The sequence below is a fragment of the Nansenia antarctica genome (assembly GCF_963989245.1).
Source record: "Nansenia antarctica genome assembly, chromosome: 18".
In the NCBI taxonomy this organism is placed as follows: Eukaryota; Metazoa; Chordata; class Actinopteri; order Argentiniformes; family Microstomatidae; genus Nansenia; species Nansenia antarctica.
In genome coordinates, this window is record NC_137691.1 from 16088423 (window position 1) to 16099998 (window position 11576).

Below are 11576 nucleotides of genomic sequence, written 5' to 3' on the forward strand. Positions count from 1 at the left end.
TATCCTTTAGGAGTGAACCAAGTCATGTCAAAAGATTAGCCTTCACAGCTCCGCCGACTCCTGAAGAAGGCAAATCTTGGTCACAGGCCTGCAGAGACAGCTGGTCCGGGTCTTAATCCGGACTTGTCGCACAAGTCCTCTTCTATCTGGAATTGTTTCGGTGATCCTCCCAATGATCCAGGAATTCCGAGGTGCAGAATCATCCACTATGAGCACTATGTCCCCGGGGATGAAATTCCGCTTGGCCTTTGTCCATTTCTGTCGTTCCTGTAATTGTGGCAAGTACTCCCTAATCCACCTTTTCCAAAACAGATCAGACATGTATTGGACTTGCTTCCATCTCCGGCATGCATAGCTGTCCTCCTTGTGAAACAGACCAGGTGGTAAGCAGGGTTTGGCTTTGAGAAGCAGAAGGTGATTGGGTGTTAATGCTTCCAAATCATTTGGATCTGTGGATTCCTTGGTGAGGGGTCTACTATTGAGAATTGATTCCACTTCGCAGAGTACTGTATGGAGTCCCTCCTCATCCAGACTTTGTGTCCTCAAAGTGGAATTAAGAATCTTTCTAATGGAACGAATTAATCTCTCCCATGCTCCGCCGTGATGTGATCCGGTAGGAGGGTTAAAGGTCCACTTGATTCCCTTCAACGAGAGCACATCATTGATTTGTTCCAGGTTCCATCCTTCAATTGCTCGTTTCAGCTCACGCTCTGCCAAAGTCAAATGTTATTATCCCACTAGGAGAAATTTGGTTGCAGCCAGGTATTCAAAACACACTCAATCCATCATAAATACAACATGACACATGACATACCACACAGGACACAGAGACAACAATACAGTACAGTGCAAGATCACTTCATGTGAAGACAAAGGACGAGCAAATTGCTATGTGCAGAAAGCACTCAGTGCAATCCTTTGTGGAAACTCAGCCTGATAATTGCTGTGTCAAAAAAGAGTCTTTGAATTTAATAAATGAATTCAGATAGAGGTAGAGTGGGAATAGAGGCACCATTGCACTTCCCAACACTTGTGATGGACCTGCACTTCATAAATACCTGCATTTATGCACAATGATTAGCCTACTTGCAAAGATTGTGATTATATGTATTTAGACAACTCCACTTATTGTGCAAAGGTCACTCTAGAAAAGAGTGTTGAATGATTAAGGTGGACATGTAAAATGTCATCATGAAAACAAATGTTCACCTGATGAAATGCTGATTGCCAGTTATGAACTTGTAAGAGTCTCTAGGCACAGAGGGAGGTCGACACAGAGGAACAGTTGCAGAATAGGTATTTATTGTCTACAGCACGGCTCAGCAACGTCACTGACGTTCTGAGCCCGTTGTTCAAAATAATAAATAATAAAGAATAAGTCCAGCGTGCGGCCGTCACTGCCGTCACGCCCGCTGCGTCCCCTTTCGGGACTTGGTCCGCTGGCCGACTCTCGGCGACACGCCCCCCCTCGGGACCCGTTCGCTCCCCGGCAGAGCCCTCGCTCTCTCTCCGCTGCTCTCCCTTTCGGGACCCGCTCCGTCTGCCCGGCTCCCCGCACCTCACCCCCTTTCGGGATCTCGTGCGTCCTCGCCGCGGCTCTCTCTCTCTCTCTCTCTCTCTCTCCCAGTGCGTCTCCGTGCGGCAGGTACTTCCTGCCCTTCTCATCTCCTGAGGGAACAAACACACACAGGTTAAATAGACCAGTGGGATAACGAGTCTGATCACTGACACCTGTCCGTAATCAGCCCATTATTCCCCCCCCAACGGCAGTCTGGCTCCCTCTGCAGGCCAGAACGCGCCATGCTCCCCACACACCCCCACCGCCAGTTCGAGGCCGGGGACACCACCGGCCGATAGCCTACTCCCCCCCCCCCCCATCACGGGAGAGGAAGTCGGCCACGACCATCTGCGCCCCCAGCCTATGAACCACCGTGAAGTTGAAGGGTTGCAACGCGAGGTACCACCGGGTGATCCTCGTGTTGGTATCCTTCATGCGGTGGAGCCACTGTAGGGGAGCATGGTCGGAGTAGAGGGTGAACGAGCGCCCCAGCAGGTAGTACCGGAGGGCGCCGACCGTCCACCGAATGACCAGACACTCCTTCTCCACCGTGCTGTACCTGCCCTCCCGCTCCGACAGCTTTCGGCTCAGGTACAGCACCGGACGGTCGGCTCCCTCCACCTGCTGGGTCAGCACCGCCCCCAGCCCTCTATCCGACGCGTCTGTCTGCAGAGAAAAATGAATGTTAAAGTTAGGAGCATACAAGACTGTCTCCCCACAGAGGGCGTTCTTAATCCCATCGAACGCTACTTGGCACAGCTCAGTCCATTGGACCGGATCCGGGGCCCCCTTCCGGGTGAGGTTGGTAAAGGGGCTGGCCAGCTCCGAGAACCCCGGCACAAACTGCCGGTAGTAGCTGGCCAGTCCCAGGAACCGCCTCACGTCCTTCCGGGTCCTGGGCCACGGGGCGGCGGTGATCGCAGTGGTTTTGTCCATCAATGTCATCTAAGTACGCCGCAGCATACGCAGAGTGCGGCCGCAGAATACGTGAGGGTGAGGGTATGACAGTATGGGCCAGATTTAAATCCATGCTGACAGACCACTGCTAGACCACTTGACCACTCCAGGCCTCTGAAGGCTTCACTGTGAGTATATAGAGTAGCCTAAATAATAATAATAATAATAATAATAATAATAATAATAGTAACCTTGTCTCGGACGGTGACCTTATGACAGCAATGAAAGTGTAATGTCTGTCAGAGTGGAATTCTACATCTCAATGGCAAAGGTTGCCAGCCACCAGGTATCCTCGTTCCATAAGGGGAAAACACTATACGTAGCGTTGTAACGGCATAACAAAACAATAGCAGTCGAGTCCACTCGTCTTCCTTAAGCTGATTTACTACTACTTACTACTACTACTACTACTACTAAGGATTAAATATAATATATAGGCTAGTATTGCCAGTGTACATTTAAGCAATATCACACGAGAGGGAGTGTGTTATACTGAATATCAGCACGGCTGTGATTCGGTCGTAGGTACGAGGCCGCAACTGAACTTCAAATGGACTGTTGCCTAGTAACCTGAACACAAACAATGTAGTCTAATTAGCGGTCATTTAGTAGAACATCTGTGCAGCGGAGTGATACATATAGTTAAAAGTCCCAGTGCTGTTATACTGTATATCGTAACTCATGGAATGCCTCTTGTCCAATCAAATGACTTGGTCGGAACTAACTGTTGTATAATGTGTACTATTCGGTAACATGTTCTAGTTTGAACTAATTGTATAAGACTGAGTCCAGATTAGACAATCTGATCTGTGTTGAACAGCTGCATAAGTAGTAGGGTTGGGAGGACTGAACAACAACAGCAGCAACACCCTGGTCCCCCTGTCGTCCTGCCACACGTACCCAACATTGAGGTGGTCCACCAGAGCTTCTGTCAGACAGGTGGCAGCTGTTATTGCCTCACGTCTGCGTCTCTCTGTGCAGGGCGAATCAAAGCACAACACACACACACAGACACAGACACAGACACACACACACACACACACACACACACACACACACACACACACAGTGCATGGAAGTTAAACACTTTGTATCATGGAGTCATATATTGTACACACACGTTGCTGCCATTTCAAAACAAGGGTGCATTCGTAAATTCGCTCATAAAGGGACCAAGTAATTCGATTGGACAAGAGGCATCACACGAGTGCTGATCAGATTTCCACAGCGTGTTTACGAACACACCCCAAGACACAACATGTCAAAGCTCAGTAGCCCCAACACAACCCCATGGAGCAGTATCATGCCAACGAACAATATTAAACACATCATGTTTGCTACATGTATGCCAACCCTAAACCATAAACACGGCGACACCTTCAGGCAGAAACATGGAGGATAATCAGACAGTTTGACAGCCGGTTTGTTTTTAGCATATCTGGCTAGCTGCTAGCACACAGAACCTGAGTTTCTCTCCTCTCACCGACCTTGCAGTTCTTTTCGCTCGTTCTGTTTCACCTGGTGCTCCTTTAATAAACGAGACAGCATGTTGGCGTGTTGCTTAATGTGTTCTTAGTTGAGTTAATGTTTTAATGTCTGTTCATTTAGTATGCGCTACGATGAGCCAAGCTAACTGGCAGCAGGAAGAACAGCAGCAGTCTCGTCACATGACTGCAACTCTCGCGTGATTTGAAAGGTTTGAACGTTCGAAAGGTTTGAACGTTCGAAATGATGTAACGTTCGAAAGGTTTAAATATCCTAAAAGTCGCTATAATTCCGTTAGCTTCTCCGTGGTCTAGTGGTTACGTCGGGGGACACTAGTGGTTCTGGCCTATTAAGGTCGCAGTCGCACTGGGAGATCGAGTGCGACCTGTACGTCAGAACCTTGATCTGGACCGTTGATCCATAACAATAAAGCTAGATCACCACCCAGCACCCGAGAAGCTACGTTTTTATATTTATTGACCGTGAACTGTCTTCTTAAAGCTACGTTATTGTGTGTTGTCAGCCATGTCATCTCAAGGTCGCCGGTTCGAATCCAGCCGCGGACAGAACGAGCCTGTCATCCCTGCTCTCTCTCACCCATCTTTCCTGTCAATATCTACTGCCTCTATCCCATTAAAGCAGAAATGCCTTAAACATTGCGTACATAGTTACTAACTGACGCTAGGAGTTAGAGCTATAGTCCTGATAGGTCATAGCTGGGCTAGCATTAATTTAATTTTAATTTTAACTTTGCCATTTAGCAGACGTTTTAATCCAAAGCGATTTACAATTACGAATTACAGGGACACTCCCCCTGGAGTAACTGAAGGCTAAGTGCCTTACTCAAGGGCACACTAGTAGTGGTGTGGTTTCAGGCGGGATTTGAACTCACAACCTTCCGATCACAAGTCCAACTCACTACCACTAGACCACTACACCACCACTACCCCCGCATTAACGTCAGCAGAGTTTACCAGCGGTAAATAAGTCGCATAATATAGGCTATAAGATCCTGAGTAATTCCCTATTCTTTAGAGAAATAATACCTACATATGTGAACTAATTGATAGGCTAGCTCCAATCCCTCAATGACCCGGACCCCCTGGGACTCAAATTAAAATATGGAAAGATATCGGCCTACATAGATGCACAATATCAAGCTTATGGGTCGCAAATGGGTTACAATGGTCCTGGACAAATCGTCTGCTAAATGACTGTAACCCCTTAGGCGACATTTGCACTTGAACAAAATAAATCAAATAGCCTACGAAACATGCATTGATTTATAGGCCATGCCGTTGATAGATATACATGTATTTACAACTATATACGATTCAATGCGTGAATCTCAGTCGGGGAGTTCATTTGTATTTCTATCATGCTTTTCATTTCGTTTTGTTCTGTGTTTAGAACAACAAAATATGGTGTCTGGAAAGTCAACCTATGCTTAACTCTGGGTGAAATAGGCTATGTTTGCTTTGTTTTGATATAAGGCGTTCGTGGATGTTTTGACAACATTATTATGAATATAAATAATACAATGAATATTAGCCTATTACAATCATGAAAATCAGAATGATGTTCATGTTTCTATAAGAATCTCCCTTCATCTACAGAAAGAGGAGGTAACCTACATGCTGGGAGTAATGACTGTATTTTGAAGTTACAAACATAAGGCTTGGAGTTATTTAAACATGTAATTGTATACAGGCCCCATATGGCAAATTAGATTATTGTCCATATTAATTATTATCCAAAAATATGGTGATGATGATGGTGATGATGGTGATGATGAGGATGATGATGGTGATGATGATGATGGTGATGATGATGATGATGATGATGATGGTGATGATGATGATGATGATGATGATGATAGTGATGGTGATGGTGATGATGATGGTGATGATGATGATGATGATGGTGATGATGATGGTGATGATGATGATGGTGATGATGATGGTGATGATGATGATGGTGATGATGATGATGATTGTTGGGCGACTATTAAAAACAAAGTTTGTCGCCGAGAGGCTAAGTAGGGGAAAACAACCTGCCCGACGCGCTGGCTGTCAATGAATCACTGTTCCCGAAAAGTAAGTTTGGTATATTTTATTGTATATAAAAACAAAGGGTGAAACGGTATCACAAAACATTAAAAACAGCGTCCCAAGATATTCCAACAGTGACTTGTTGAAGCGGTCAGCAAAAGTAGGACTTCCCAACTCACCCCCTCTCCTGCCATTCACACAATTCCGACAGGTGAACAGCTGATTTCAATACTACCACTGACGCACCACCAACACCACGTGACTCGAATCCCTGCACGTGACCCACAATCCAACAGCGAACAACAAACAACAGACAACAGTACAACCCATACCTGGCGCCTACATTCCGGCCCCTAATTATTACAATTACTACACATAAATAATTAACAATACATTACAATTTTCTTTGCAATTTCTTTTGCGCAAGGAGTTCATAGTCCGTTAGTCCATTGTAGATCTTGATCCGATCTTCTTGAGTCGAGTCAAGTCAAGTCTAGGACAGAGGTTACTAGCACTTATCCTTTAGGAGTGAACCAAGTCATGTCAAAAGATTAGCCTTCACAGCTCCGTCGACTCCTGAAGAAGGCAAATCTTGGTCACAGGCCTGCAGAGACAGCTGGTCCGGGTCTTAATCCGGACTTGTCGCACAAGTCCTCTTCTATCTGGAATTGTTTCGGTGATCCTCCCAATGATCCAGGAATTCCGAGGTGCAGAATCATCCACTATGAGCACTATGTCCCCGGGGATGAAATTCCGCTTGGCCTTTGTCCATTTCTGTCGTTCCTGTAATTGTGGCAAGTACTCCCTAATCCACCTTTTCCAAAACAGATCAGACATGTATTGGACTTGCTTCCATCTCCGGCGTGCATAGCTGTCCTCCTTGTGAAACAGACCAGGTGGTAAGCAGGGTTTGGCTTTGAGAAGCAGAAGGTGATTGGGTGTTAATACTTCCAAATCATTTGGATCTGTGGATTCCTTGGTGAGGGGTCTACTATTGAGAATTGATTCCACTTCGCAGAGTACTGTATGGAGTCCCTCCTCATCCAGACTTTGTGTCCTCAAAGTGGAATTAAGAATCTTTCTAATGGAACGAATTAATCTCTCCCATGCTCCGCCGTGATGTGATCCGGTAGGAGGGTTAAAGGTCCACTTGATTCCCTTCAACGAGAGCACATCATTGATTTGTTCCAGGTTCCATCCTTCAATTGCTCGTTTCAGCTCACGCTCTGCACCGATGAAGTTGGTGCCATTGTCGGAGCGTAGCTCTTTGATCTGTCTTCTTCTCACAATGAAGCGCCGCAAGGCGTTAATAAATGAATCTGTGTCCAGAGATGAGGCGACTTCAAGGTGTACTGCTCTCATTGTCAAACATGTGAAGATCACTCCATATCTTTTCACGAGACTCCTACCACGCTTGATGTCAAAGGGACCAAAATAGTCTACTTCGACATAACTGAAGGGAGGTTCTTCTGCTGAAACTCTGTCACCAGGCAAGTCTGCCATTTGCTGTTGACCTGCAGCTCCATGTAACCGACGACAGACTACACACTTGGATATGATCTTCCTTATGGCAACACTGGCAGCAGGAATCCAGTAGCGCTGGCGCAGCCTTGACAACATGTGGTTCCTACCACCATGGCCAACCTCTTGATGAATCTGTCGTAGGATGAGGTCTGAGATATGGAGATCTTTAGCAATTATGGCTGGATGTTTAGACTCTTCGGGCATGGCAGCCTTACTAAGTCGTCCTCCGACTCTCAACACACCATCTTCCAGTATTGGGTTGAGCTTGTAAATGTGACTGTTTCCTTTCACGCACTCTCCCTTTTGGAGGCAAGAGAACTCTTCAGAGAACCTTCTCCTTTGACATAACTTGATTATCTCCAGTTCAGCTTCTTTGATCTCTTCCAACGAGAGACAACCACGACAGAGCTTATTATGCATCTCCTTGTTGAGAACATCTTTGTGTCGAGTTGCATTTGACGCAGACTGAGCAAGACTTGCCGTGACTTCTCTCCTCTTTCTGTTATTCAAAAATACGTTTCTGAGCCTCAGGATCCATCCCATCACTCTTGTGAGACGTGTCCAAGATGAGCTGCGGTTGATCAAACCCGTCACAGCATCATTCTCCTCTTGTTCCACAGAAACAATGGCAGCTGACCCCTTGACCTCCGGGTCTCCAGATGGAAGTTCTCCCAAGTTGTCTGGGTTGACAGGCCAAGCTTCCTCTGTTTGCCTGAGAAATGAAGGACCAGATATCCATGTTTCGTTTTTGAGGAATAGCTCCGCCTTCACGCCTCTGGAGGCAAGGTCCGCAGGATTGTGCGCAGTACTCACGTACCTCCACTGTGATGCATCAGACATCTTGAGAATCTCTGTGACTCTGTTCGCTACAAAGATGCGAAACCTTGATGTTTCGTTCTTGATGTATTTCAGTACAGCGGTACTGTCTGACCAGAAAACAGAGTCTTGCAGCTGCAGTCTTAACTCTTTCCTCCACAGTTTATCCATGCGAACTGCCACAACTGCTGCGGTCAACTCCATACGTGGGATTGTCACAGGCTTTAAAGGTGCCACCCTGGATTTTCCCATTATGAAGGCGCTGTGTGTCTGAGAATGGTCATTGTGCAACAACAGATAAGTGACAGTACCATATCCCTCCTCACTTGCGTCAGCAAAATGATGCAGCTGGGCGCTGGTTACTTCTCCAAAGTTAGGGGGTTTTAAACATCATCTGATGCTGAAGCCCTCCAAAAGATGTAGTTATTTGACCCAGTCAACCCACTCCTGCACAACAGACGCTGGTATGACGTCGTCCCATCCTAGCCCTTTCCGGCACAGGTCTTGAAGGATCTTTTTAGCTGTGAAAACCACAGGGGCCACAATTCCCAGAGGGTCATAGAAAGAGCTGACGGTAGAAAGGATTCCTCTACGGGTCAATGGTCTGTCCTGAAAGGTTACACTGAACCTAAAGGTATCAGACTGGATACACCAACGCACCCCCAGTGCTCTCTCAACCGGTAGGATATCGTGGTCCAGATCCAGGTCTTTAACCTCCTTTGCTCTTTCATCCTCCGGTATTGCTGCCAGCACACGGCGACTGTTGCTTATCCATTTTGTTAAATGAAAGCCTCCCTTGGCACAGATGGTCCCCAAGTCCTGATGGAGGGATATGGCTTCCTGTTCTGAGGCTACAGAAGCGAGACAGTCGTCAACATAAAAACTATGCAGGATGGTCTCAAACACCTGTTGGCTGAAGAGCTGTTTGTTATCTTCGGCGCACTTCCGGAGAGCAAAATTAGCGCAGCTTGGGGATGATGTAGCCCCAAACAAATGGACAACCATCCTGTATTCCACCATACATTGACGGATGTCCCCATTTGGCCACCAGAGAAATCGGAGCAGGTCTGCATCTGCCTCCGGCACTCGAACTTGATGAAACATAGCCTCAATGTCGGACATCAGAACAATGGGCTCCTTCCTGAATCTGGTCAACACTCCAATCAATGTGCTTGTAAGGTCAGGTCCTTGCAGGAGATGTGCATTGAGCGATGCACCTTGAAATGATGCTCCACAATCGAAGACGACACAGATCTTTTTTTTCTTGGGATGGTATACCCCGTGATGAGGGATATACCAAACCTTGCCGTCACTGCGCTCCAGATCTGTGGTTGGCACCCTCTCTGCATATCCACTGGATATCAGGTCGTTCATGAAGGCAGCGTAGTCCTTGTGGAATGATGTGTCCCTGCTAAACCTCCTCTTCAGGTTGATGGTGCGTTGCTCTACAATTTTACGGTTGTTGGGAATGCTGATAATTGTGTTCTTTAAAGGCAAGGCCACGCTATAATGGCCATCAACAAGTTCCACAGTTTCGTTGGCCATTTCCAGAAACTTACGATCCTCCCTTGACAGCCCTAGCAGTTCATCCTGACTGTTTTCAGGGAAGTCTGTCTTGAACTGTTGGTTCCAGAGCTCGTCAAGTGTGACAGCAGAGATTCTATTGATGGTAACTACAGACTGCGTCACGGGACTATCACTGCCATCTCCCCCAAGTGGTCCGTTTACAGTCCATCCAAGCATCGTCTTGACTGCATAAGGCCCTCCATCCTCACTCCGGATGACTTCCAGGGGTTCCAAGGCTCTAGGAACATTCATGCCTATCAAAATCTCCACGTCTGCGTCTATCTGTGGCAGGTAGACATGTTTCAGATGAGGCCATTTTTCTAGGTCTTGCTGCCGTGGGATGTTGCTTCTATTAACCGGCATCTTATGTTGTGCAAAGATTTTTGGCATTTCACAGTACCAGTCACTGTCCAATCCAGCGACTTCCAAGTCAGATGCAATGCAACTGTCAACCACCTTCTCTTGGCCCATGGTGCGCAAAAGAATCCTTGTTTTTCTCCCAGAGAGATCCAGTTTATCCATCAGACCCATTGTGCAGAAGGACGCCGAACTTCCTGGGCCTAGAAAGGCGTAGGTTTCCACTGCCCTTTGACCTTTGCTTGATTTTACTTTCACTGGTACAATGGCAAGCTTACAGTTTTGGTCACCGGCCCCAGTGAGACCACTGGTTTGGACTTCAACTAAAGCACTGTCCACTGCTCTGTCCGAGTTGCTCCTGCTTTTCTCTGCCTCTGCTCCATTCTCCGTATAGTGGATGTGAAGTATGCTAGGGTGTCTTGAACCACATGTTTTGCAAGAGAGACGATTCCTGCACTCTTTGCTGATGTGTCTAGTGCACAAGCAGCCAAAGCAGACTCCATTCCTTTTCAGGAACTCCATCTTCTCACTATGAACTTTCCTCTCCAATAGAGTGCACGACTCCAGCGTGTGTCTGCCCTTGTTGCAGTAAAGGCAAGCCTTCTCAGGACCATCCTTAACCTTGTTTTCTGGTTGAGCCTCTCTTTCAACTGTCGTAACAGTCGTAGCAAAACTACTTCCTCTATCCTTTGAGCGAGGCATAGGTTTTGTTCTGCCACTTTCTTTGATTGCTACCATGGTTGGAGCATCTTGTATGTCTCCGAATACAGGGTCTGTAGCAATCTTCGCTTGACGGTCGATAAAAGTCACAATATCAGTGAACATAGCTCTTCGGCGATGCTTTTCCTGGATGTCACATGCCACTGTTCGCCACTTGTCCCTCAATTTGTAGGGCAACTTCTTGATCACAGTGAGCATATTCGCAGGTGTGTTCAAGTCACATAGATTATACACATCCTTCATGGCATTGCAACATCCACGCAAGAACAGGCTGTATGATTGTAAAGCCTTCCCATCCTCCGACTTAATTGATGGCCATGAAAATATTTTGTCCATGTAGGCGGATGCTATAACATGATTATTTCCAAAATGTTCATGGAGTAAAGCCTTTGCTATAGTGTATCCAGTGCCATCAGTCATGTGTTGGCAGCTTCTGACTAGCTGTTTTGGCTGCCCCCTGGTGTATTGCTCCAGATAATACAGGCAATCAACAGCATTGTCGGTCCTCCCTTCTATGGTCTGTTCAAATGACTCCATAAAAA

The 11576-nt window shown here is 46.7% G+C and overlaps 1 long non-coding RNA gene across 1 annotated transcript; it reads right to left on the reverse strand.

The window, feature by feature from the left end:
• Positions 1-1280: 1280 nt before the first annotated feature.
• LOC308173591 lies at positions 1281-4164 on the reverse strand. Its single transcript, XR_013937897.1, has 3 exons — positions 4003-4164; positions 3416-3488; positions 1281-1668 (listed from the first exon to the last, which is right to left on the reverse strand). It is a non-coding gene; the product is annotated as an uncharacterized lncRNA (long non-coding RNA).
• Between the last annotated feature and the right edge of the window lie 7412 nt (positions 4165-11576).